The 27651-nt window shown below is 39.5% G+C and overlaps 1 long non-coding RNA gene across 1 annotated transcript in view; it reads right to left on the bottom strand.

Moving 5' to 3' along the window:
- Nucleotides 1-26769, bottom strand: part of LOC144241685 (uncharacterized) — a 59056-nt gene extending 32287 nt beyond the window's left edge. Inside the window, exon 1 of the long non-coding RNA XR_013338155.1 lies at nucleotides 26665-26769. This is a non-coding gene — a long non-coding RNA (uncharacterized LOC144241685). The remainder of the gene's footprint in view (nucleotides 1-26664) is intronic.
- Nucleotides 26770-27651: the final 882 nt, after the last annotated feature.

The raw sequence follows: 27651 nt of genomic DNA, 5'->3' as shown, positions 1-27651 counted from the left end.
AAGATTACATGGAGGGAGAACACGGAAGAATACAGAATCTCACCAAAGACTCCACTGCAAAACCTTGAATGATCCCTTTGTATGCAAAGGGGATCTGACCTAGCCGTCAACAGCCCAAATCTGCATGTCCTCTAATCAAAATAATCCTGAGGCTGTGGTATCTGCTGGGACTCAAATTCAAGATTAAGTGCCCACCCTGTCAGTTGCAAAGACACAATGAAGAGTTAACCTTATGACATGGAAATGTTAACAGGACATGAATCTTTGTAAAACTGTAACAGACCTCCTTCAGCAAAGATATAGCCTGTCATTAGTCTTGGCATTGCACAACTGACTCAAACTGTATCCATGCAGCATTCATGTTTAGGAAAAACGTACTGTTACCAGTAGTGGATGTATTGGTAAACTAAGGAAGCTTAAACCTCAGGGCCCTTCCCTTTTTAAATAAATCTTCACATCAGTACATAATTTTGCACTTGTTACTTAAAAGTTTTTTTGAGGGGAGGGGGGCGCTTGGGTGGCTCAGTTGGTTAATTGTCCAACTTTGATTCAGGTTATGATCTCATGGTCTGTGAGTTCAAGCCCCACATCAGACCCTGTGCTGACAGCTCTGAGCCTGGAGCTTGCTTCGGATTCTCAATCTCTCTCTCTCTCTCTCTGCTTCTCCCCTGCTCACTCTCTGTCTCTGTCTCTCTCAAAAATACATAAACATTAAAAAAATTAAATGTTTTTTTTTTTTTATTGTTCCTTAAAGAAGGCCCCAATATTATGCAAGCTCTGGTCCATAAGACCTGGCTTTGCCCAGAGGTCACTACTGGGGTTTCTACCTGTGGCAGGTGTGACAGAGATGGCAGATTTGTGGGCCTCAGTCTTCTCCACAGCACATACATCTGAACATTACCCTTTTGTTTCCTCCATTTGTCTGGCTTGGTTTTGTTTCTGATGCTCCTGTTGCCTCACAGTTGGTTTCATGCATCCATTCAAAGAGCATTTCCCATGAATTTCCCTATGTCAGACCTGTCTTTCTGTCTCTTATATTTCTCTCCAGCAGCAGGCAATAACCCAGGCATTCTGCTTATATCTGGTCTGGTGCAGATGGGTAATAGTCTGATTTGGGGTTTAGTGGATGGGTTGTTAAGCGTGGGAGACGTGCATATCCACAAATCTCAAATGCTTCTCATCCTTGGAACTGTGCTTACCTGTTGCATAGAATTCATAATTATTTTTCTCTGAGTCAGCTGTCCCTCCCAATATTACCAGGTCCCCTGCTGAAAGTGTTTTGTGTGTTTCAGTGTCACTGAATCTCTAATACTACAGGATATCTGGGGTTAGACTGTGAAGGCAAAAATTTGAGAATTAAGGCCAATTGTTTTGTTATTACAGAAAGTCAGGATTTTTTTTTTTTTTTTTTTTTTAGCAAAAGTGAACATATTCTTTCTGGACTTGCAGACCAGCTTTCTCTGATGTTTAAAAACCTTGGGAGACACTGATAGCTGTCCAAGTATTTGAAAATTGTGTCATCTTGTCTGAATTGAGGGAATTTTAATTTTGTTGAGGCGGGTGCTGGTAAGATGCATTCATAACTATGGTGGTGCTGTGATGTTGCCTGCAGCTTACAAGCATACTTCCCTATCTACCTGAATGCCCGCATATGACAGAGGCAAGGATTCTTGTCCACGTTGCTTAGGCTCAGCACTCCGACAGCTGGCTTTTCAAGTGCAGTTGAATGGAACACAGTGTGAGAAAACCACTATTCCAGGCTGATTTTCAGAGCCATCGGAAATGGACAGAGTGCCTCTCCCTGCTCTGCAGCCTGGACAACAGCTTTCTTCTACCAAGGCAATCAGTAAAGCCAACCTCTTTGAAACACAGCCCTCTGGCTACCAGCTATAGGACGTTTCTGGAAAGTTCTGAATATGCTCTCCATTTAGAGTCTGACACTGCTGTCCCTTATTAGACATAATGCCCCTTGACTTCAGTGGGTGTTCTGCATGAAGGAGGACTCTGGGCTTTGCTTTTAAAGAAGTTTAATGTTTTAAATTGTTAAGTCTGGGGACTATCCACACATCCATTGAATGTCTCCTTTTCTTTCCAGACTCCTGTGGAAATGAGATGTCTATTAGGAGCTAAGTATGGGGTGATATGGAATTATTAAAATACACAATCTTATACAAGGACGAAAGACTTTTTTTTCCCACTGTGCCCATTGATTTAAAACTCTTTCCGCGCCTACATGACACATCCCAATGCTCTTCTCTAAGAAAGATTAAGGATTAAGTGCTCTACCCTTCCCATCTGTTTCTTTTTCTTACAAAAATTTTCAGCCTTTCTTCCTGCCACTATTCCTGGGATCATGACAGAGATACACAAGTGAAGACTGATTTCAGAATAAGCATGTCTGTGCAGAGAAGTGAATAAGGAAAAAAGAATGGTGGCCTGAAAGCATACGGAGGTTTACAGAAATGATGTACCTCCTGTAAAAATCTCAACTGCTCCAAGAGTCTCGGTTTCATGGAATGCCTCTTTGGAATGATTTTCTTTTTCAGTGGCTGCAATACATAAAGGCCACTGAAACTTGCTGTTACCCTCCCCCTGCTTTTCATAAACCCCTCAAGTTCGGGTCAGCTTTCATGCATCTAAGCCCGGGTGGCAACTCTGGTTTAAATGCCATTTCATGCCTGATAAAATTTCATTAGGCATTTTAACTTTTAATTTCTTTTATTGACTTATCGTGCAGATGGAGAGAAATGTTTAGAAAGGGAAAAAAATTTAAACAGGGATTTACTGAAGTCATGTTTCAGTGAGGAAGGAAATACCATTGACTTTATTACAGCTGCCTAATGTTTTCCACAAACTGCAGAAATAATGCGTTGTATCTCGGTGACCTACAATAGCAGCTGACTGCTTGCACATGATGGAAATGCAATTTTGGGTTTGCTAAAAATTAACTATTTAATGCCCTGGTGTCTGTGTCTTACTGTATCTTATATCTGATTTGTTCTATATGCTCTTTCCAAGTTGTGGTCATTTGCTGCAGGTTTGAATGTGAGTGTGCAGCCTGCTGAGAGGCAGCTGGGGTTGGGGAGAGGCCACACCAGATACTCATGTGTTTGTTTGCTATCCCTACATGGTCCTAGGAGATGATATGAAGATTTCCTCTGCTTTCTTCCTGTGCTTCCTTCACCTGCCCCCTCCCACAACCAAGCCCCCCAGCCCAAACCAGCCAGACCCCTCCCTTTTTCACTCTCTCCCTCCCTTAGCTGGGCCTTATCTGGTATGTTCAGTGATGCGATAAAACAAAAAGGGAAGTTTTTGATTGCCCGAACACACCCTTTGGAAAGATTCCAGCCAGAGAAGAGTCCGTTAAGGAAAGTGAGAGCAGTGTGGGGAGGCCTAGGTGCCAGGATTGAGGAAAATGCAAGCTTAGGAGGAAAAATAATAACATGCTAGAATGGCAGTGGTGGTTTAGAGAAGTCTGGAGGGTGGAGGGAGTTGAAAAAGGAACTTGCCTAATGAGGCCTCTCTGAAGATTTACTGCTGTGGCCGCTGCAGGGAAGAGGGTCCGGAGAAAAGATGTCCTGCCCTGACTAGCTTCACAGGAAGTCAGACAGGGCTTGCATTCTCTGGCAGGCAGAGAAGAGACACTGCTCAGCCAGCAGCATCTATGGACTTCCAGCTTAATTGTTGTTAGAGAGCCCCTTCCACACAGGATTTGTGACCCTTACACGTACTGTTCTCAGGGCAAAAAACCAAACAGAGAAACCATTCTGGATGAAAGATGTCCTCAATTTGTCCTAAGGATGACTACATCAATTCCTGGGGATACCATTCCCTCCCCAACCACACCTCTCAGGTAGCTCAGGTCTCATCCTGCAGCCATTAGGTTCTTGGCTGAGAGGACACGACAGACCATTCATGGAGGTTGGAACACTCTCTGTCCTTTACTCAGTGGACTGGGGGCTGACCTCTCCCCTGTTTCCCCAGCAGGACCCAAAGCCCCTCTTACTCCCAAGGACTGGAAGTGAAATTCTGCAATGCAAATTCCACGGCACTGGGGCCTGCTGTCAAATAGGATGCTCTCTTCAGGCTGAAAGAGGTACAAGGATGAAACCCCTGGTGGAAAATACTACCTTTCAGGGAGAGAACTCTCTCTCTCCACCTTTGGAGCAGATATGATCACTGCCATTTTACTTACAGTGAGCAGAAGTGATTTGCCCAAGGACACAGAAATACTTGTCCTTAGAACACCATTTCATCTGCCCACTGGAGAATATGGGCACTCAGCTCCCATGGACTGGCTGATGTCATCTTGAGAACTCATTCTGGGTAATAAATCAGAATCCTTCAAGGGAAAAAAGATAAATGGGGTTCTGGGTGTTTTCTCACAAAAGACAGGAAAGCAGCCCATGTGGTCCACCATGTAAATCACAGTAAGTGGGGCAGAATATGGAAATAGATCCAGAGTTCGGGATTTCAATCCCATCCTAAAAAGAGGCTGAACTGGGCTTGAATAAAGTGAACTCAGCTCATCATGAAGCTCAGATAGATCCAAGTGCGGCCATGGTGTGGGGAGAAAAGCAATGGAATACTCCAATGGCAGAGACAGGTTTTTGCTTATTTGTCTCCAAGACAGAGAAACAGAGCAGCAGAAGGAGGGGAGTCTCCCCTTTTTCCCTCCGTGGTGTGTGGGAGCAGGAAGAACGCTGTGTGAGGGAGGTGTGCTTGGGATAGGTGAACGCAGGTGCTGGGTTCTGTCAGTGGTTCTTTAACCAGCTTCAGGTGCCTACTCAGTGCTGTGCATGAATGTGTGTGTGTATGTGTGGGTGTGAGCATGCACATGCTTGTGAGAGAGACTAAGAGGCAGAAAGACAAAGAGAGAGAGAGAGATTCACAAACATGTAGAACGGTATATTTTCTAGACATGCTTCTGCCTCCTTGAATGAATAGGTGTTACAAAGAACTTCTTCCCGAGGAAACCTAAGCAGAAAATAAGCACTTCATTAACATATATTCTCAGGAAAGATCAAGGAGATTGCTATTTGCCTACTGAACAAGTTTTCCCCTTCTCTGTTAGTAACAAAAACTTTATTTTGGGGAGGGTGTGGGAAGCAAATTGCCTAATAAAGCTTCTATTTCTCATTTCTCCCTTATTGCAAAGTCCTGGCCAATAGGATGTAAAGTAAATTTATTTGGTGGAACATCTAGGAAAGTTCCTAAAAAGAAAAAGAGAGATGGCATCTCTCTTGTCATTGTAAAGGACAAAGCTGGGTCCTGATGATGTCAGAGCAGGAAGGTAGAAGTAGTCCGTGTCTCTAAGGGCATCTCAGTGGCTGCATAAAGACTGTGGGTTTCCCTTCCCAGATTCCTTTTACAAGAAAGAATAAATCCCTAATTTGTTTAAGCCACTGTGACAGGATCTGTGTTACTAGCAGGCAAAGCCAACTACTGACTGATACAGAAGGCAAGCTGCTTACTCTTTTCTCAATACATGGGTAGTACACAGGACACAAAGAAGTGAACGCTCCCACTATAAAGTAAGTCAATAAACATAAGGAGTAAGTTCCAACTCAGGGCTATTACATTCAGCCTTTAAGATGTGAATGTCAGAACCATTACTGTCACAGACCCTTTTGAGAAGCTGTAGGACTCTGTAGACAATCTCCTTAGGGAAATGCATACGCACATTTACATGGAAAATCTTCTCACACAATCTCAAGCATTTTATGGAATCAGTGAAGCCCATCCATGAAGGCCTTGTTAAGGATTTCTGCATTAGGTCACAATTACTTCAAAAGGCAGAAAAGAAGTGACTAGATCTGGCTTGGCTAGTGGTCAGTACATTCAGAATCTTTTTCTCAGGGAAGCCCAGGGGTAAATTGGGTTACCTGGTAGTCATAGTCTTTCTGGGAGCTTTCTACAAGAGGAACCTAAATCTTTTGGATTTGGAGTTAGATGGTGAGACCATTTGGTGCAGGAGAAATCAGATATCATTCAGCCCTGGTAGGTCCCCTAGGAACTGGCTAGACCATTACAGGGAGCCTAAAGAGCTTTTAGAACTAGCTGTAGTCATGAGTGAATGCATAAAAAAGTGAGCTAATTCATTCTGTAAACCTGAGCAAAGGATGTTAGAAAGGGCTTTGTGACTCACTGTGAACTGTCTTTGAAGAAATATGTATTCTTGTTCTTAGATTTTAGTAGATTTTGAGTAGTCTTATGAGACTTCATATGTTTGTGGGACACACTGACAAGATATTCTGAATAGTTGGTTGGTTATCGAAGATGTAACAGGATATTTTACTTATAGAGCAGCTGTTCCAATGTTTGGGCATTCCATGTCAAGCTGCTATGAGCTGATTTAGTCCAAAGAGGCCTTACTGAAAGTATGTTGTAATAAACAGTGGCCACTGGGTGAATTTGCCTAAATAGTTTTTTGTGTATTATGTCTGTGGGAAAAGACAGATGATAGTTTGAAAGCTGTTTTGCTTTGATTTCCCAGTGAAGTAATCCTTCTCTCACAAATTCGAACTGTATGATGCCACAGAATAGGCTTAATCCAGGTTGTAAAAATGTGTAGGTCCTACTGTATTAATCCTCCTTTGGAGGACATGTAGAATTCGTTTCCTTAGATTTTTATCATACATGCTTTCCTGTTCAACTATTTGCATATCTTTCACTCCTTAAAACAAACGAATAAACAAACAAAACCTCACAAACAAAATAGGTATCCTGATTCTATTCATTTCAACCTCTAAGAGTATATGAAGAACATAATAACACAGTGTGGAGCATCCTCTCATATTTTTGCAGCAAACTAGAATATGCTGGCGGCAGTTCTCAAATTTCAGTGTGCAAAAAAATACCCATGGAATATGTTAAAATGCAGATTCCAAGGCCTCTTGGAGCTCTCATTCAGAGGGCCCGGAAGAGAGTTGGTAGCTGTTGTGCTTTAAGGCAGCCATGGTTTGTATTATAGAGCTAAAGCCTCTTTGGATGAAAGGGTGAAATTATTTGCTTCCTTTATTTGATTCTTTCCACTGGAAGACTTTGGAATGCTGTGCAAAAGTTTTGAAATAGTCTTGTGCCAGACAATAATGGAAATAATGCGATCAGGGACAAACTAGGAGGGAAAAAGTTTGATTCTCATAACTGCTTTGCCTGGGTAGGGTATAGGGTTACATTTGACAACACGTGGTATGATGTGTACGCCAGAGACATAGTTGATAATCACTAGGGTGAATTCTGATGTACTCCATCATTTCCATGGTGCTTCCTAAATACTATGTCACCTCAGAATTTGAAAATATTCTTTTCAGACTATTCAAGTTATGACTGAATTGATGACAATATCAAAAAGAGAAACTTAAGCCCTTCTCAGATACTGTTCCATCTGCTTCACGTCATAAAACCACAGATGGTCTCTTCTCTATTTAGGGGACTTGAACATTCTTGTTTTACAACGCTAGGAATTATAATATATACAATATGCTTCTCTGAAAGTGTCATTTATGTTTATAATATACTGTCCTTTAACCTAGAAACATGTATCATGTAAACTACAGATGTCGATTTTCTTTTTTTTGCATTTATGTGGAGGGTCTCAATTACTTGCTGTCTGCTTTCACTAAACCTTAGTGTGGAAAGAGTTTTTCTTTATATGTTTGACTCCACTTGTGAGAGGCAGGCAAAGCTAGGCAGAGGAACGGGGCTCCTCTTGAAAGGGGCCAACACTGGGGAGGAGTAGAGTAGCCTATAGTCAACAGGTCAACAGTGTTCAAGAAAGAGAAAGATCAAATTAGGAGAAGCCCAGTGTATCCATCATCAGGGAAGAGCAGCATGTGGATAGCCCAGGACAAGAAGAAAGGCTTGGATCATAGAAGAGGCCAGGAGCTGATAAGAAGAACAAGGAAGTAAAAGGGTCCAGGCCATTTTTCCATAAGTGGGCCTGGGATTCTCAAGACTTGTTTTTAGTAGCATAAAATCCCATTCTCTGGATAATACAAGACTTTGTGGATCACATTTTAAGTAATCATTTAAGGGATCTAGTTCTTTGAACTACCTCCAAACACAGAATCTTCAGCAAACATTGGGATTTATTCACAGAAGACTGTGGAGATATCTAAAGGGAATTCACATCCAATATCTTCATGTGATATTTCTATAGCTTCTCTGTTGGTTTCAGCCACCTTTGAAGGCACTGAATGGTGCCACCATTCCATGGCCACTGCCCACCTGTGGGCACTGATGCCTTTGTCTGGGATAGAGGTCCTTCAGAGCTTTTCAAGCTGCCAATCCTTAACATGCCCAGGAAAGATGCAGTGGCCAGAGCTCTCTGAAAGAGAATGTTGCTGTGGCGAACCCCAATGGGAGAGAATAGTTCTCTCTACCTGGCTGTCCTACTTGATCACCAGGTCCCAGGCATTATGGCTCCTACCTTCAGCCTCACAGGGCTTCTCAGGAAAATTCTTCCATCGGGTTTTGCCTCCTTGGGTCTCAGACATGAGTCTATGGGGGCTGAGGGCAGGAGCTAGAATCAGTAACACACATCATACTATTCTCTGCATTCTCCCTCTAAAAGCTCACTCTCTCTGGTTCTTCAGACACAAATCCTCATGCAAACCAATTTCTGAGACCAGCTCTACTGGTTCAATAGACACAGCTGATACATCTATACCCCACTCCGCATCTGGGGTTTACTATCATATACAGGCATTCGCTAGCTTGGTTTAAAGTCTCATAATCTGTGTAGACAGCATGAGACACCTTGTACCCACTGCCCTCACACATGTAGCTTTGTAGAATTTGCTGTTGCTTTCTCAGAAGACTGGGAAACACCTGAGGTAAGCAGCTGAGTTAACTTCAGATGTAGAGAACCTAAGATTCTCACATGGCTAATACACACTTGCTAAAGTAGATCTATATCTTGGGATCTCTGGTATTTCCTCCACATATTCCAGGGTTCAGTTATGAGCCTCCAAGAGTGAGTATGTTTTCTGGTACTGGGTTGTCCCAAGGGACTTTAGTAAGAAAGAATAAAATTGGATAATGAAACTGTGAGTATTAGTTACCTTTCCTCCTGAACAGAGCCTACTCTAAACAACCTTATAATGTAGATGAGGCTGGTCTGGTGGCATCACCAGCTCATACTTTCCTTTGCTTCTATCTCCACCTCACCTTGTCCCAGGAACCCCTTGCCCCTTTGGATTAAAATGTCAGAAGCACTGTGTCCAGTGACAAGGCTTTGGGGTCAGAAAACAGTTTCGGGGGCGCCTGGGTGGCTTAGTCGGTTGAGCGTCCAACTTTCGCTTAGGTCACGATCTTGCGGTTCGTGGGTTCGAGCCCCGTGTCGGGCTCCGTGCTGACTGCCAGCTCAGAGCCTGGAGCCTGTTTCAGAGTCTTGATCTCCCTCTCTCTCTCCTAGAAATAAATAAAAACATTAAAAAAAAAAGTTTCGAAGCTTAGTCTTGCTGCATTATCGTGGGGAAGTTCCTTAACACCTATAAGATGTTTTTATCTGTCAAATGGAAATAATCTCACAGTGTTGGCATAAAGGTTGAATGAGATAATGTCTGCTCCACAGTTAGAACTCAGTAAATGAAAGCCAATATTATTATTGGTTTTCCCTTGTAGAATTCTCCCTCCCAAGATGCCCTGTGGCCCTAGACACATCCTTTCTCTTCCCCCAGACAAAACCTGCTCTCAGAAAAGCAATTTCTTATCATAGCTGCTAAGTGCCTTGTGTCTAGAGTACTAGCATGGTTTTGGCACATAGTGGACATCTAAATATGTTGAGTCCGTTATGGTTCTAGAGATGAATTTGCAGACTATGTATACTAAAGGTATATGCGTTATTAAATCATGGTAACAAACTTTAAAAAGTGTGTCATTCATTCAACAAACTCTTTTTGAAACCTACCTTATGTCAGGTACTGTGTTAAGTACTCACTATATGTACAGTAGCATTAGAAGCTGATAAAATCTCTACCCGTGGAACTGTGAATCTAACAAACCAAAAAAATGCAAATGGGATTTCAAATACTGTTGCCTGTGTAGTTGGAAAAGAAGAGGAGAGAATTTTAGGGGGATTAAGAAGGATGATGGTGAAAAAAATGGATTAAAAGAGAAAAATTAAATGAACAACTTAAATTCTTAGTAAAAGAACATTCTGATGGGATGAGAATAATCATACACAAGCAGCTCTCATTTTAAATGCTCCCTTGATTGAGATTCAAGACTGCACACCAGCTCCCACAAAGTAGTTGGGTCTCAAATTCAGTAAAACTTGTCTTTATGATCTGACTCAGGACTAGAGTCATTCCATAAAAATGTATATTCTAGAAAAATGAAAATTGCTCTTAAGAATTTTATTGGAAAAAGTTCTTTTCTCCTTCAGTAATCGAATGCATGTACTTCCTTTCCCCTCCACTAATAAATTAGGATCTACAAAAACCTAATAAAATTATATAAATACTCACCAAATTATTTATGAAAAAACCTTTACCATTTACTTTGTATAAAAGCATATTTCAGGGGCGCCTGGGTGGCTCAGTCGGTTAAGCGTCCGACTTTGGCTCAGGTCATGATCTCACAGTCTTTGGGTTCGAGCCCCGTGCCGGGCTCTGTGCTGACAGCTCAGAGCCTGGAGCCTGCTTCAGATTCTGTGTCTCCCACTCTCTCTGCCCCTCCCCTGCTCGCTCCTTGTCTCTGTCTCTCAAAATAAAATAAAGACATAAAAAAAAATAAAAAAAGCATATTTCATTAAAAATGGGATTTTTATAAGCACAAAACCTTTCACTATAAGTTAAAATCTTTGAGTTTTGGAAGGGCTGATAATTTTATGCAATACGTAGACTTTTATTCTCTAAATGATATTATTTTTTAAAAGGATTTAGACTTTGTTAACACTAATAACCCCTCTTACAGTGGGCCAGGCACTGTGGTAGGCACACTTACAGAGCTTTTTCTCTTTTAATCTCATTTAATCATTGACCTCACCCGTGAGGTAGATTTTATGCTTGTTTACTGATGGGAAACTGATGCTTAGAGAGGTTAAGAGAGTGGCTCAGGGTCATCTGCCTAGTAGGTGGAAGAACCAGCATCTGCACCTCCAGTCTAGAGTTTTGTTCACTAGTCCAGATGATGGTACAAAGTCTCTATGGCTAACAATCCTGGCAGTTTAGATTTTAACTTTTATCTGAAAAGGCTTATAGTTTTTTCTCTGATGATTTGTAGTCTGCCAACTATGTGGATGAAGGTATTCCATGGAAGCAATTAGTCTGGTTGTGAAGGGAGTTTGAATCACCTTTGTATGACAAAACCACAAAATCCCTTAGTGATCCTAATCTTGGGTTGCAAGGGGAAAAAAAAAAAAAGGAGAAGGGTGGACGAGGAGCAACAGATAAAGAGAGTAACAAGCTTTTGGTGTAGCAGCAAGGAGTAAGGTACTCTGATCACCATGAGAAATTCCCGAATGAACGAGAGAGAGACTATGCTCAGGACCCAGTTACCTGCGTGTTGGAGGCTCCTGAAGGCCCTATAAACGTTTATACTGGGAATGCTGGTAGAGTGGGTATCAGAACTCCTCACCGGGAAAAGAGTGGGCATTAAAGTTCACATACTTCTTACAGCAGGAGGCTCACTGAGAGTAAAAACTTTGTATTCATGTTCATGCCCAAACTAAAACTGGTAAGTACTGTAAGATTCTAGAGGATTCCTGGAAATACATGACACTTGGTTTCAAGAATGTGCAAACAATAACCTGTTAATTTCCATTTTTTTCCAGTACAGAAACTAATGTGATGGCCCAGCTTCATATTATATATATGTTCCAGGCCTGTATTACATTTAGATAATGCCAAACACTACACAAACCAGAAATAACGAGAAGCTAAAGCCTACTGAAGAGGTGTTTAAAATCCAAAATCAGTTATTTATAGTATAGCAATGATACAGGCTCCTGCATGACAGGTGATGGACAGTTAGTTGGATTTTAAAGATACTGCCTATTTGGGGCATGTATACTTTCAAAAACAGGAAAATATGGAATACAAATTTGAATTTGCTATGTTTAAATTCTTATTAAAATTTCAAACACAATCTGTTTTTTACTATGCCTTTATATCTATAAATTATTTGTAAATCACTTAAAAATATTAAACAATGAATTAATAAAAAGGATTCATTGGTCCAGAAGGTGAATGGTGATTACTTTTTCCTGGTGTACTGGAGATTGTTGAGCTCTAGTGTATCCTGATATATATCAATAACTGAATGAATAAAGGATGACTCTAGACCCAGTTAATAAAGACATGAGGGATTTTCAAAAGGAATATACAACAAAAGAAGGTAGACTGGAGAGGATATCAAACTTCAGGAAAAAGAAATTGTAATTGTCAATTTCAGGCCTTGAATAATGGAGACAAGTACATCTATAGGTTGTAGCAAACACTGGTCTTCTTAGCCACAGGGAACTCTATAGCTATTCTTGTACTTCTCATTATTTCAAAGTTATAGGGTGGAGCCAATTCTTCATTTCCTTTCATTGTAAAGTTGGAGACAGTTCTGCATACCTACAGATATGTTCTCTTACGAACATATTGTGAGAACAGTCTTTTGCCTATGAAAATAATATATTTATACCTACATGCAACTTTTCATGAGTCTACTGTCTCTATAAGCCAGTAGCAAGTCACCACTTTGCAGCTTGCAGATTTATACTTTGTGCAACACCCATACTTCACTCCTGTCTGCTCAACTGACAGTCTACGCAGTGCAACTGCATCCAATTAGGGCATGCTTAAAACTGATGATACATATGCAAGAACAGTTACTACAGCATTTTTGTATTACTGAAAAAACTGGAATAACTGAAATAACCAGAAGTTTAAGAAGGACTAAATAAATCACAATTCATTGATATTCTAGAATATTATAGACCCCCTTAAAATGTATATACTGGCAGGAAAGTTGTCCCTGATACACATTTTTGAGTGAAAAAAAAGAAAGTGACAAAACAATGTGTTTAACAAGATCCCTTTAAAGAGAATAAATCTCTCTATGTAGATACATTAAATATCTATTTCCTCTTACCTGTGTATGTAACTCACGAACATATTATAGGTACATGTACATTATATACATGCATGTATGAAGAGACTGGAAGGATACTCACAGCTTTGTAAGTGATAATTTCTGGGGAGAAGGAAAATTAAGAAGGTAATACATTTATAATTAAAAAGTTTTTTAAAAGTTAGAGCATATCTGCTATCAAGGTTGTATGTTATAAGTAGAGGTCCACTTCTATGTGCCTTGTCCAAAATGAATTGTGTGTAAAACTGGGTCTGCAGTGCCTGACTTTTCATCTCAGGCTCAGATGCTTCCTAGGGTTGTGAATCTGCCATTGTCATTTTCTTTTCTTTTTATATTTGTTTTTAAAATTTTTTAAACATTTATTTATTTTTGAGAGACAGAGACAGAGTGTGAGCAGGGAAGGGGCAAAGAGAGAGGGAGACACAGAACCCGAAGCAAGTTCCAGGCTCCAAGTTGTCAGCACAGAGCCCGATGCGGTTCTTGAACCCACGAACTGTGACCTGAGCTGAAGTCGGCCGCATAACTGACTGAGTCACCAAGGCACCCCATGCCATTGTCATTTTCTATTTGAAGCATAGAAAAGGCAAAAAGAGGTAAAGTGATTTTTTATCATTATCCAAGCTCTTGGTGGTGGAAGGTCTCATACTTTTATATTCCAAACGGCTACCCAGGTAGGCAGGAGAAGCTTTGGACCAACCTGCCATTGCATGACATGATACCAAATTTTATTATATATGATGAATTAGAACTTCATTTGTGAAATGAACACAAATTACAGACTGCCTACAGGACATCACAGTCCCTTCTGAGAGGCACAGAACTAAGACTGATGGGTTTTTCCACTTCCAGTCTCATCCCCCAGTTACTGGGAACACAATTACTAAGAAAAATGCAAAGCTGAATTTCAAATGATACCACAGGGATCATTTTTCTTTCTTTTTTTTCTCTCCCCCTTTCAACTTAATCAAGGAGTGCTTTCTTGTTTGCTGGTTGCTTGACCGTAAGATATCTTATGTAAATTCCTCACTAATGGAATCATGGATAGGCATGTTATAAAAACACGTATGAGCCTGCTGCGTTTTCCCACATATTTGCCTTTTTCAGATATGCATCCGTTCTCCCATCCTCTTTTTAAAAATTCATTCATTCACAGGAATACAGTTGATGATATTGTAGTAGTGTTGCATGGTGACAGATGGCGACTACATTTGTGATGAGCACAACATAGCATACAGAGTTGCTAAATCACCGTATGGTACACCTGAAGCTGATGTCACATTATGTGTAAATTATATTTTTTAAAAATTCATTCATTCATCCATTCATTCATCTCTGCAAAGAATGAGCCTCTTTATGTGTGAACGTGAGCTCACATACCCATGCGTGTGTGCAGGTGTGCATGCACGCACGCGCACACACACACACCCACACCCACACACATACCCGGTACCGGGATGGTATAGCAGGCCCATGCAGTCAGCCAGTTGTTAGAGAAATTTAGGTCAAAGAGAGCTGTGGTCCTATAGCCCTATAGAGGAATTCAGTGTGTGCCCCCTGCCCAGAATTTGTGCAGGCAGACAGTTCCTGCAAGGGTGGAAGGCGCATCTGTAAACTGACTTCACATCAGTCCCCTTGCTGCTACAGCCCAGCACCGGAGCCAGCGAGGCCAGGGAAGCACCTTCCCCGGAGGCCAGCCTGGCAGAGACTCAGGAACATAAAACACATTCCAGCGGTTGCCATCTGGGTGCACAGCTGCCAGGAGCAGCCACTGTGTGGCCTTGAGGCCTTGGGGTGAGCCAGGGGAGGGCAGGCCTAATGCCAAGGCCTGCAGAAAGTGGCCTGTGGGCCAGTTTGGCTCTATAGACTCTACTTGTTACTGAGAACAATAGTTTTATCTAGAAAGTGTGTTGTGGGAGGCTGGAATCCCCCATGTGGGGCACGGGAGTAACTTTGGCACTCCTGAGGTTATGGAGCCGAGAAGTACTCCATGTACCTTTGTGCTCTTGACTCAGGCCACAGGGAAACCCCAGAATTACCACAAAGTCATCCCAGTTCTGGCTTGGCATCACCAATCAGCTAAAAGCAATTTTCGAAAGATGCTTTCATCTAGCACTTAGTACATGTTTGCGTCCAAGTATGTGTGTTTACTGTAGGCCTATTTTTAAGAATGAACTCTCTTGATTTTCACTTTTGCAAACAGATGGGAGGGGCAGTGCCCTAATGCCGGTTAGAACTTCAAGGGATTGGTTTTCGCATGAGAGAGCTTCAGAAAGGAGAAACGATTGAAATTACCTGGCAGCAGCTTTTGAGGGACACTTACCATGTATTTACTTTTAAAATTTCAGTTCATTTGAAAGCTAGTATAGTTAAATTAACCAAAATTTAAGTTAAAAAAAAAAGCCCTCTCTCTTCCAGGCCTACTTCACATCATCAAACTAGGCCCCGCTGGAGGCCCCATTAAAATGGCAGCTCCCACTGAGAGACAGACAAAAGCCCCCTCTCTGAATGGGGTTGCTGAAACAGTGATGGGCTCTCAGAACTGCTTTTCTTTTTTTTTTAATCCATTAAAAAAAAGTTACCTCTGCATTGACTGTGAGAGAGTATTTATTTAGCTCTCCACACTGTGGGAAACAGAGGCGGTCTCCCCTATAAGGACACCCAGACCTTCTTGGGAGAGGAGAGAAATATGAATCCATAACATGGCTGAACAAATTCCTCCTCGCAACTGAATTCATGGAATGTTTTGGATGTGCACAGCTTAATTTTGGTGTGGTCTGGGACAAATTAATATGACTTAAATCCCACCTCACAGAGGAAGCTTCTCCTCAGGACGTGGGTGGGGTTAGCACACTCACTTCCCTCAGAATTCTAACAGTGCTCTCCATTACATTTAAATGTGGCTCCCCCTCTGTCCCGACAAGAAAAACTTTAGGAATAGAGAAATCAAGAACAAGCTAAAAATGTATCTAAAAAACCTAACTGTGCCAAGTGTCCAGTATATGGCTATGATATTTCTGCTACATGAATGTTACGAGAGTCTTCATGCAACATAATAAAAGCTCCTACAGGGTGGTCCAGCATCTTTGTATTTGGGGAGTAGATATATGAAACATCTATCTCTCTTCCAGTATTTCTCATGAAGTCCTGGGAATGGCTATTCCAACCACACAGGTTTAGAGACTAACAAGGAAGTATCACCCTCTTTTTTCAGAAGATGAAAAGGCTTTCACCATAATCCTTAATCAGACACTTCTGTTCTGTCACAGAGGGCTCAGTCTCTTTAGCAGAGACTTAAAATGAGCTTTGATGTCATCCTTTCTAGAACTAAATTTCTTTACTTTTGCACACTGGAACTAAAAAGAATTACTATCTCATATGGGAGTAGGTTCTCAAGTCAAAGCTACTGTAAATATCAGCTATGTGCTTTGGATTTGGGAACCTACTTGCAGATTGTTCACATACTTTACCTCCTTAGTTACCTTGGATTTGTAGAAGGGGGAAGAAAAATTACTCCTTGATGATCAATAATAGAAATTGCTTGTATTTGGCTTTAAAATGCATCATATGCTTGTTCTTTCTGCAGACATATGCACATAATTATGCTTGGGATCAGTTAACGTTAAAATTAGATAACTTTCCCTGAATAACTGATCATTGAGAGAAGTTCTCCAAGAAGCAAGATGGGTTGTTAGGCGCTCAGAGTGGAATCCCAGGCAAGATGCCATTTTTGAGATGCCCCGAGGCTAATGTAACCAGATGAGGGTGGTTACATGGACTTAGAGACCATGAAATGTGGACAGAACCAGCTGACAACACCACTCTACGGGGCCTGTCTCTGTAGTGGGGATGGGTATAAAAGCAATCTAGGACAGGGCTCCTGTTCTGGACTAGGCTCCTCAGAACATGTCTCTCCTCATATGCATCTATTGTACACCATTTTTTTTTTTTATCAGAATAGTATTTTGGTCAAGAATAGTAGAGCTATTTAATTTATTATCACTGATAGAAGCCTCTGAAAAATGTTAATCAATAAAAGGTACAAATGTATGCATTCCATTTTCACTACAGGAATTATAGTCCTTTGGAAGTAGAAAGAACACCCTTGAAAATGGGTTTTCAAATGATTTTTCCCCTGGTAGTAGCTTCCCTCAAAAAGTAAAATAAAAAAATAAATACAGGCTTACATGGAATTCCAATATGTAAAATAACACTAGAGCATCTTATTGAATGAAGAAAAATTTAAGGGCACCGGGGTGACTCAGTTGGTTAAGTGTCTGACTTGATTTCAGCTCAGGACATGATCTCACGGTACATGAGTTTGAGCCTCACATCTGGCTCTGCGCTGACAGCACGAAGCCTGCTTAGGATTCTTTCTCTCCCCCTCTCTCTACTCCTCCCCTGCTTGAGAACTCTCGTGCTCTCTCTCTCCAAAGAAATAAACATTAAAAAAATAAAATAAAGACAAATACAGGCCTATGTGGAATTCTAATATATAAAAATAACAGTATTTATTGAATGAGGAAAAATTTAGGATTCCAGAAGCTGGCTTTGAAACTCACTATGTTAATATGATTTTTAAACTTTCTGAACAAGAAGTTGTACAAACCACCTGAGAATGCAGCAGGACAGTAACAAACAGATGTCCTAAAATATTAGGGAAATTGGATCAGTTTACTATAAGAGCACTCACTTAATACAGAGATGAAAGAATGAGGGTTTGCAGCAAGTGACAAAGGTTATACTACTTTGTGACAGACTCAGGACCCCAAATTCATTTTTCCCTCACTTGCAAGCTTCTGTAGGATGCTGTCTTTAGAGTCTGGAATGCCTTTGAAATCAGGCTGTATGACACTCTAATCAATTTTAATGATCTACAGTTTTAGAAGTTGGTAAAAAAATTTTATAGCAAAGAACAACTTTCTACCTTTTTTTATGCTGCTACAAAACTGATCATGATTCTCAGAGATATTTTTATGTTAATAAAAATCATTTCTTATATTTCTTTGACCTGGTATGCATGGTTTAAATACCGTCACTTGCATTCTGGAATTGGACATAGGACATGACATCCCTGACCAGTAAATCCCTTGAATGAGTGCATTTTCCCCCTCTGTGCATGTCTCCTTCTCGTCCATTGTCTGTCTTCTTTTCATGCCTGTCAGGCAGTGGCCATGACTGTGCACTTATAAAGGTCAGTGACCCAGCAGAGAGGGCAGGCCCCGCAGAAGGCCTGTTGATGAAGCATTTCAATGCACACTGAAATTTGTCAGCTCTCAGGCTTACCCCCAGGGGCAGGGTACAATCGTTTCCTGTGTGGCATGGCACCTACCCAGAACTCTTATGGTATGGGCCATCCCAACCAGGAATCTCAAAACCACATCCTACAAAATAAAAACCCAATATTTCCCAGCTTAACTACATCCTTTTACCTGGCTCTCCACCTTTTGATTTGTCTAGTATACTAAGTAAAACAAATTAAAACAAAGGTTTCCCTTACTTACATGAATGGTCAGTCACAGAGATGTTTTCAAGGTTATTTATAAAATAGAGAGGCCACGTAGACAATAAACTTGTATCTTTCAGCTGAAGAGTTTTAGAAGGTGATGGCCCTAAGCTGCTTTCTATTACAAATACTAAATTAAGCAAAAGCAGAGTTGATAGTTCTTTTGAGATTGTCTCAAGAATGGCAATCATCTACCTTTGTTTGGAGCATCTACCTTTTGGTAAAGTAATGATGATCTAGAAGTGGAAACCAATGATTGAAAAATGAAAGACTCATCTCAAATTTCAAACTGCTACAATCTTTGCTTCAAATAAAGAAAGCAGCTCTTACTTGGGTGAAATCAGATGCAAAAGTTATAGTTATATATTCTGGATCTGGCCATGGTAGAGTACCAAGTATCAGACTATCCTTCCTATAGACAGCAATTATAAGCTCTAAACAAAATATTAAAGGACAGCTATTTAAACATATTGGACAGAGACCAAAACAGGCAGAAACCAGAGGAAATTTCATCCTTGAAATAAGGAACCATACTGGATAAGATCAATATTTTTATGGGTTTCCCCAAGGATGCTCTAGAATCCACCTGGGACAAGACAACTTCACCTCAAGCAGAAAGTCATACGCTTATTGGCCTGAGGGTTCACAGTGTGGAGTTTGGGAGCTATCATAGTGACTGGAAATTGAGGGGTAAAAATCCCAGAAAGAGGGACCACACAGGGAATAGGCCTCAAATCTACTTATATCATCCTCTCAAATCCTTGGCTGACCCCTGAACTACACGTGTGCAGGGGAGATTCCATGTTGTCCTGTGTAAAACTACAGCCAGAAGACTGAAAGAATAGAACAGAGATTCCAGCTCCTGCCCACTGCATGGAGACAGACTTTAGAATCGGAGTCCTGCCAAGTTTGAGGAGCTTGGTGATTTCTCAAGATTTTTACTTAACTTTATAAAAGTCATGCCTTAGACATAAAGATTAGATATCATATTTAAGAGGTTTGCCCTAGGACTAAAGACAAAACCGAAACAGACCCCATGAAAGTATCAAACCTAGTCTCTACAAGCTCAGGGAGCAGGGAGATCAGTCAATAATGTTAACTACCAACTAGAACAAAATTCAATACTATTCAGAGGGGAAAATAACAGACTCCAGAGTCTATAAGGAACCCTCTATAATGTCCAGTATACATTAAACAATTACTAGACATATGAAGAAACAGAAAACATGACCGAATTGTAAAGACTTTAATGCAGCTATTATATATTTGTAAAAGGACTTGAAGGGTAAGATAATCATAATGAGCAGATATGTGGGGAATTAGAGCAAATATATAGAAATTATAGAACTGAAAAGTGTAATATTTAAAACAAAATTCAACAGATAGGCTTAAGAGTAGTAGAAAGAGTCAGGAAATTTGAAGACACCATTAGAGACTACCCAATCTGAAGAATAGACAGAAAAAATGTTTTACAAGTATGTGAAAAGAACTTCAGGGTGCTGTGGGAAAATGTCAATCTAAAAATCATTTAATTGGGTTCCTAGAAGAAGAGGAGAGAGAAAATAAAAAAGGAAAAATATTAAGAAATGGATGAAAATCTCCCATAGTTGGTAGAAAACATCAAGTTACAGAGCCAAGCAGCTCAGCAAACCCATGTAAGTACAAAAAAAAAAAACAAAACAAAAAAAACAGCCTTTGAAAAACAAACAAAAAACCCCACAAAAACAAACCATATCTGTGCACAATTAAGCCAAGTTTCTGAAAACCAGCTGAAAATCTGTCAAAGGAAAAAGATATCAAATAAAGGGACAGTGATATAGATTATCACTCACTTTTCAACAAAAACAATTGAACATCTTTTAAGTGCTGAAAGATAAATTCAGTGCATTTAGAAATCTACATCCAGTAAAACTGTCCTTCAGAAATGAAGGTAAAGTCTGTTCCTAAAGATAGGTTATAGAAAAGTTTTCAGGCTAAATGTAAATGATAGTGGGTACAAACTCAGATCAACAGAAGCAATAAAGAGCACCAGAAATTGTTACACAGAAGTGGATATGTTTAATATATTTTGTCTTCCAATTAAAAAGAAGAGCTCACTGTTTAAAGCAAAGTTCACAACACTGTATTTTGGTATTTATAATATGTGCATATATACGTGACTGGGCATATATATGGAATTTTACTGTTGCTAGATTTTTATATTTTATATGCAGAAGTAAAATATTCACTTTATTAAGTAGGCCACAGTAAGTTAAGAATGCCTTGTGTAATACCTAGAACAATACATTTATAAAAATCCAAAAAGGTAGAGTTTAAATCCGCAGAGAAATTAAAATAAATATTCCAAATATGTGATTAACTCAAATAACATAAGGAAGGAAAAAAGTTGGGNTATAAAAATCCAAAAAGGTAGAGTTTAAATCCGCAGAGAAATTAAAATAAATATTCCAAATATGTATAACTCAAATAACATAAGGAAGGAAAAAAGTTGGAACAAATAGAAAAATAGAAAAATGGTAAACCTAAATTCAACTATATCAATATTAAATACAAATAAATAAACACCAAGTAAAACTGTGCCAAATAGCATAAAAAAGTAAGATTCAACCATACCCAGTCCTTAAGAGCTATAAGGAGACTAATAGATTGAAATAAAAGTAGAGATATTCATGCAAACCGTAAGCAAAAGAAATACGGTGTAGCTATATTAACCCAAGACAAATGTGGACTTTGAGCAAAGGGAATGACTAGAACTTAAAGGCATTCCATAATGATAAAATGTTCATTTCAATAGGAAACATAATAATCATAAACGTTTATGCAGTTAACAACAGCTTTAAAATATATGAAGCAAAAACTGACAGAACCAAGGAAAGAGAGAAACAAATCCACAATCACAGTTAGAGACGTGAAGATCATGGTTTCAGTAACTGATAGAAAATTTGATGAAAAATCAAGATTCTAGCAGATCTGAAGATGTTCAGCCAGTTTGACCTAATGGACATTTATAAAATGCTATACCTCCAAACTTTAGAATACATATTCTTTTGAAGCACACATAAATATTCACCAGGATAGACTGTATGCTGGGCCATAAAATAAGTCTCAAATTTCAAAGGACTGAAATTTTACAAAGTTAATTTCTTACACAGTGGAGTTAAAGTAGAACTTAAACTACAAAATAATACTATGGATCCTATAAACACTAAAATGACAGTAAAGATAAGAGTATTATGCTAATGGATAGTATTAGAACAACTGGATAAACCTATTGAAACATATGAACCTCAGCTCCCACCTCACACCACACACAGAAGTTAATTGAGATGTTTTTTAGATCTGAGCCTACAATCTAAAACTAGTAAGTTTCTAGAAGAAAGCATTGAAGAATGTAATGTCTTTGAGACCATGGGTTGGCAATGATTTCTTATTAGGAGACAAAAACATTAAACATAAAAGGGAAATTTACAAATTGGACTGTCAAAATTTTAAAAATTCTGTTTATCTAAAAGACCCATTAATCAAATAAAATAATAAGCTGCTGACTGTGAGAAAACATATGAACATATCTGAGAAAAGAGTTATATAGGGACTACATAAAGAACTATATATCAACAAGTAAAAATCAAACAAGAATTTAAAAATAGACAAAACGTTACTACATCAGATACTTCACAAAAGAAAAGATATCTACAAGAATAAATGCTCAAACATCATTCACTGTCAGAGATTTGTAAACTAAATTCATAGTAATATATCATTTCATACCAAATCTTGGTGAGACTGTAGAATACCTAAAACTATCATATAATGTTAGTGGGAATATAAAATGGGATCATCTATATTGTAATGTCTTATGAAGTTAAATTTACAACTACCCTATCACTCAGTAATTCTACTCCTAGGTACTTATTCAAAGGAATTGAAAATGTGTCCACAAAAAAATGTTGTCCACAAAAAATATGTCCAGAAAAAAATGTTCTCATACGAGAACATTATAGAGGTTAGGATTTACTGGAAGTGGGTGAAATAGAATTTTCTGAAGTGAGTCTACGGCCATACCACCCTGAACGCGCCCGATCTCGTCTGATCTCGGAAGCTAAGCAGGGTCGGGCCTGGTTAGTACTTGGATGGGAGAATTTTCTGAAGTGATACAAATATTCTCTCTTCCGTTTATGAAAACTCATTGAAATGTACACTTTAGATATATGAGCTTCACTGTATATGAATTTTACTTCAAACAATTTTTGTTTTTTTAAAAACAACAACATTGTCAAGGTATCAGTTCTTTCAAAGCCTAATCTAGAGATTCAGTGCAATACCAGTCAAGGTTCCAGTAAGTTATTTTGCGGACACTGACAAACTGATTACAAAGTCGTTACGGAGATGCATAATACTCAGAAGAGACAACACAACACTGAAGAACAAATTGGAGAATGGACACTATCTGGCTTTTAAACTTAGTATAAAAACTATAGTAGTCAAGACAGGTGCTGTTAGTGAAAAAATGGGTCAGTGGAATACAATGGAGAGGTCAGATGTAGACCCACATAGAGTCAACTGATCTTTTACACAGGAGCAAAGGCAATACAATGGAGAAAAGATAGTCTCTTCAACCAATGGTATCAGAACAACTGGACATCCACATGCAAAAAAAAAAAAAAAGTATCCTTCACAAAAATTAACTCAAAATGGATCAAAACCTAAATGTAAAATGTGAAACAACAAAAATGAAAGATAACATAGGAGGAAACCTGGATGATCCTGGGTATGCTGATGAATTTTTTGATACAACACCAAAAGCATGATCCGTGAAAGAGTAACAGATAAGCTGAACTTTATTAAAATTAAAAACTTTTGCTCTGTGAAAAATGTCAAGAGAATAAGATGGCAAGTCAAAGACTGGGAGAAAATACTTGCAAAAGACACATCTGATAAAGAACTGTATCCAAAATAAACAAAGAACCCTTAAAACTCAAGAATAAGAAAACAAACTATCTGATTAAAAGATAGACCTTATCAGATACCTCACCGAAGAAAAAGACATACAGATGGAAAACAGGCACCTGAAATGGTGTTCCATATCGCATTTCATTAGAGAATTGCAAATTAAAACAACGAGATATCACTACCTACCTATTAGAATGGCTAAAATCCACAACACGGACAACACCAAAGAGTGAGGATGACGTGGAACAATAGGAACTCTCATCGATTGTTGGTGGGAATGAAAGGTGGCACAGTCACTACGAAATACAGTTGGTGGTTTCCTATAAAACTAAACATACTCTTCACGTATGATCCAGCAGTTGCACTCCTCGGTAGGAGGAACTAAAAATTTATGCTCACACAAAAACCTGTACACATATGTTTATAGCAGTTTTACTCGTAAGTGCCCAAACCTAGAAGCATCCACGCTCTTTCAGTAGGTGAATTGATAAAGTAAGGTACATCCAGAAACTAGAATATTAATTAGCACTAAAACTAAATGGGCTCTCAAGCAACAAAAAGACAGGGAAGAACCTTGAGTGCATATTACTAAGTGAAAGCATCCGTCTAAGATTGGCTACATAATGTATGATCTAACTATATGATATTCTGGCAAAGACAAAACTCTGCAGATAATAAAAAGTTTACTGGTTGCCAGGGATTAGGGAGAAGGGGACTTTATAATGATGGATTTTTATCATTTATGCAAACCGATAGAATATATAACAGCAAGAGTGAACCCTAATGTAAACATTATGGGCTTTGGGTATTATAATGTCCAATGGAGGTTTATCAGTTGTAACAAATGGAACACTCTGGTTGGTGCTATTGATAATGGTGGAGTCTATGCGGCAGGGAGTATATGGGAAATCTATAGACCTTCCCCTTGATTTTTCTATGAGCCCAAAATTATTCTGAAAAAAGAAGTCTTAAAAAAAACAAGAAAAAAAAACCAACTTCATGCTTGACACTTTTTCTCTATGAGATAAAATCACAATTTTATAAAATAATTGAAAGAAGGATGTAAAAGTATCCTTAAATGATAATCCTAAAGCCTTTATGTTCTCTATTCATTGCTTCTTTGTTTTTCAAATGCTTTTTTTTGAGAGAGAGAGAAAGAGAGACAGAGAGAGAATACCAATGAGGCTCCACCCTGCCAGGACAGAGTCTGAAACACCGGGCTCAATCTCACAAATTGTGAGATCATGACCTGAGCTGAAATCAAGAGTCAGACACTTAACCTACTGAGCCACCCAGGTGTCCCAATATTATCTCATTTCTATAAAAATAACTCTCTTCCTTCTTTCCTTCCCTTTTCTGGGTAAATGAATTGAGAATGCCCTAATGGATACACATCAAACTATCAGCAGTGGTTACCACCTGGAGAAAGGGAGTAGAAAGATGGCAAGTGAGAACTCTAATCTTTGTTTTTAAATTTCTTAAAAATTTTTTTAAATATTTTATTTTTTTAGAGACAGAGCGCGAGTGGGGGAGGGGCAAACAGGGAAGGGGAGACACAGAATCCGATGCAGATTCCAGGCTCCACCCAGCTGTCAGTACAGAGGCCCCTGCTCAACCCAGGAACCAACAGTGAGATGGTGACCTGAGCCAAGGTCAACGCTAAACCAACTAAGCCACCCAGGTACGCCTAATTTTTTGTTTTTTGTTTTGTTTTTTACTTTCTGTATGCCTATCATAGTTTGATTTTTCTTCTCAATGAATGTATCGTTGTTTTGTAATTAACATTTCCCCCTAATTTTCTTAAGATGCAACTGACATATAACATTGTATAAGTTTAAGGTGTACAACATAATGATCTGATATACGTATGCATTGCAAAATGACTACCATATAAGCTTAGTTAACATCCAACAGCTCACATTGTTACAAACTTTTTTCTCCTTGTGATGAGAACTTTTAATATGTATTATCTTAGCAACCCACAGTTACTACACTGTACATTATATCCAAGAACTTAATTTATCTTATAGCTGGAAGTTTATGCCTTTTGACTACCTTCATTCATTTCCCTATCATTCCCTCTTCCTGGTCCCACCTCCCCTCTGGTTGTTTCAAAAAGAAAGGAGGAAAAAGAAAGGAAGGAAGGAAGGAGGGAAGGAGACAACAGTTATCAATACTACAGAGCCAAAGGACCACCTTATCATCAGCTTGAAGAATGACTTTAGGTAGAGCCATATTCAACCCCAAACAATTGCGAATATTTCTTATTTTTAAAGACAAAATAGTAGACACCACAACTTCCCTTGGTAACCATTTTCATTTGTAATGATCTTAACAAAGAGGTATTACTTTCTTCTGAGTACATCTGTTCCCAGTGTAGAAACAGAACAGCTGATCATCATAGATTAACACACAGTGTTAACTTTCAGTTACCTATGTTAAGCTTAAGGGAGGAGCAGTGACTTGGATAAGGAACCCCCTCACCCCCCACTTCCCATTTTTATGTTTCCCTTTTTAGGGAAAGCTGGAATAACTTGAAGAACGGAGATGCACCGTGCAGGCACAGCCTTGGTGTCAGCTGTCAACGTAGGCAAAGTCGTTAAGCTTTCTAAACCTCAGTTTCCTCATTTGGAAATGATTACAATCATAACAGTAACGGTGATAATAATTCCTCGTACCTTGCGGGCCAGTTGTAAGAATTATAAGAATTAGAGGTGCCTGGGTGGCTCAGTCGGTTAAGCCTCCGACTTTAACTCAGGTCACGATCTCCAGGTTAGTGAGTTTGAGCCCTGTGTCAGGTTCTGTGCTGACAGCTCAGAGTCTGGAGCCTGCTTTGATTCTTTGTCTCCCTCTCTTTCTCTCTCTGTCCCTTCCCTGCTAGCGCTCCGTCTCTCAAAAATAAACATTAAAATAAAAAAATAATTATATGGATTAATTACAACACTACTCTTAGTAGGTCCTCAATGACGATTATAATCAGAACCTCTAAGGTAACCCAGAGTGCCAGTGGAGTAGAGTGGAGAGAAGAACTCACATCTCTCGACTTCAAGGATTCATTACGTTACAGGACTTCTTGTCAGAGGCTCTCTGTGACCACGATAACTTGGGGGCTGTTATTACTTTACCTGATTTTTGCTCGTTTGTTGCTCGCCTTGTTGAGACCCACTTTATAGTTCAGGAGAGTCTTCGATTCAGGATTCCTCGCTTCTCCGCGGATCCGCTTTCTGCGGCTTCAGTTTCCCACGGCCAACCATGATCCGGAAGTAGGTGAGGGGCATTCGGAGGCGCTCTGTCGCAATGCTTACGTCATTCACCTCACTTCATCTCATCTCCGCAGCGTTTTATCGTTTCATGTCATCACGGGAAGGAGGGTGAGTAAAGCACAATAAGGTATTTTGAGAGCAAAAGAGACCACATTCACATAACTTTTATTATAGTATATTCTTTTTTTTAATGTTTTTATTTATTTCAAGGAGACAGAGAGAGAGAGAGAGAGACAGCGTGAGCAGGGGAGGGTCAGAGAGAGAGGGAGTCACAGACTGAAACAGGCTCCAGGCTCCGAGCTGGCAGTCAGCATAGAGCCCGACGCGGGGCTCGAACCCACGAACCGCGAGATCATGACCTAAGCGAAAGTCGGACGCTTAACTGACTAAGCCACCCAGGCGCCCCTATTATAGTATATTCTTATAATCGTTCTATTTTATAATCGTTTATTTATCTTTTAATCTCTTACTGTGCCTAATTTATAAATTAAACTGTATCATAGGAACCTGTGTATAGGAAAAAACATATATATAAGGTTCAGTGGTAACTGGAGTTTTCAGGCATCCACCCGGGTTCTTGGAAGCTACCCCCCGTGGTTAAGGCGTGGGAGGACTAACGTACACGTATTCTAGAACGTAAAGGGTTATTCTCTACAGGAGAACGATGGAGAGTTTCTTCCTTCAACCTCACCAGAAAGGTTCACGCTATAGGAAATGGGACTATACTTCACCAGGAGGGATTTAGATTAGACAGGAAGAACTTCCTGACGATTTCCTTCCCAGCAGTACTTAAAAATAGAATACTCTCCCGTTTATCAGTTTTTAAGATGCAGTTAGAATAGATGGTTT

The sequence above is a fragment of the Crocuta crocuta genome, unplaced genomic scaffold, assembly GCF_008692635.1.
Source record: "Crocuta crocuta isolate KB4526 unplaced genomic scaffold, BGI_CrCroc_1.0 scaffold37, whole genome shotgun sequence".
NCBI classification, from domain to species: Eukaryota; Metazoa; Chordata; class Mammalia; order Carnivora; family Hyaenidae; genus Crocuta; species Crocuta crocuta.
The sequence above is the reverse complement of the archived record's forward strand: the minus strand, read 5'-3'. Positions and strand labels throughout refer to the sequence as shown.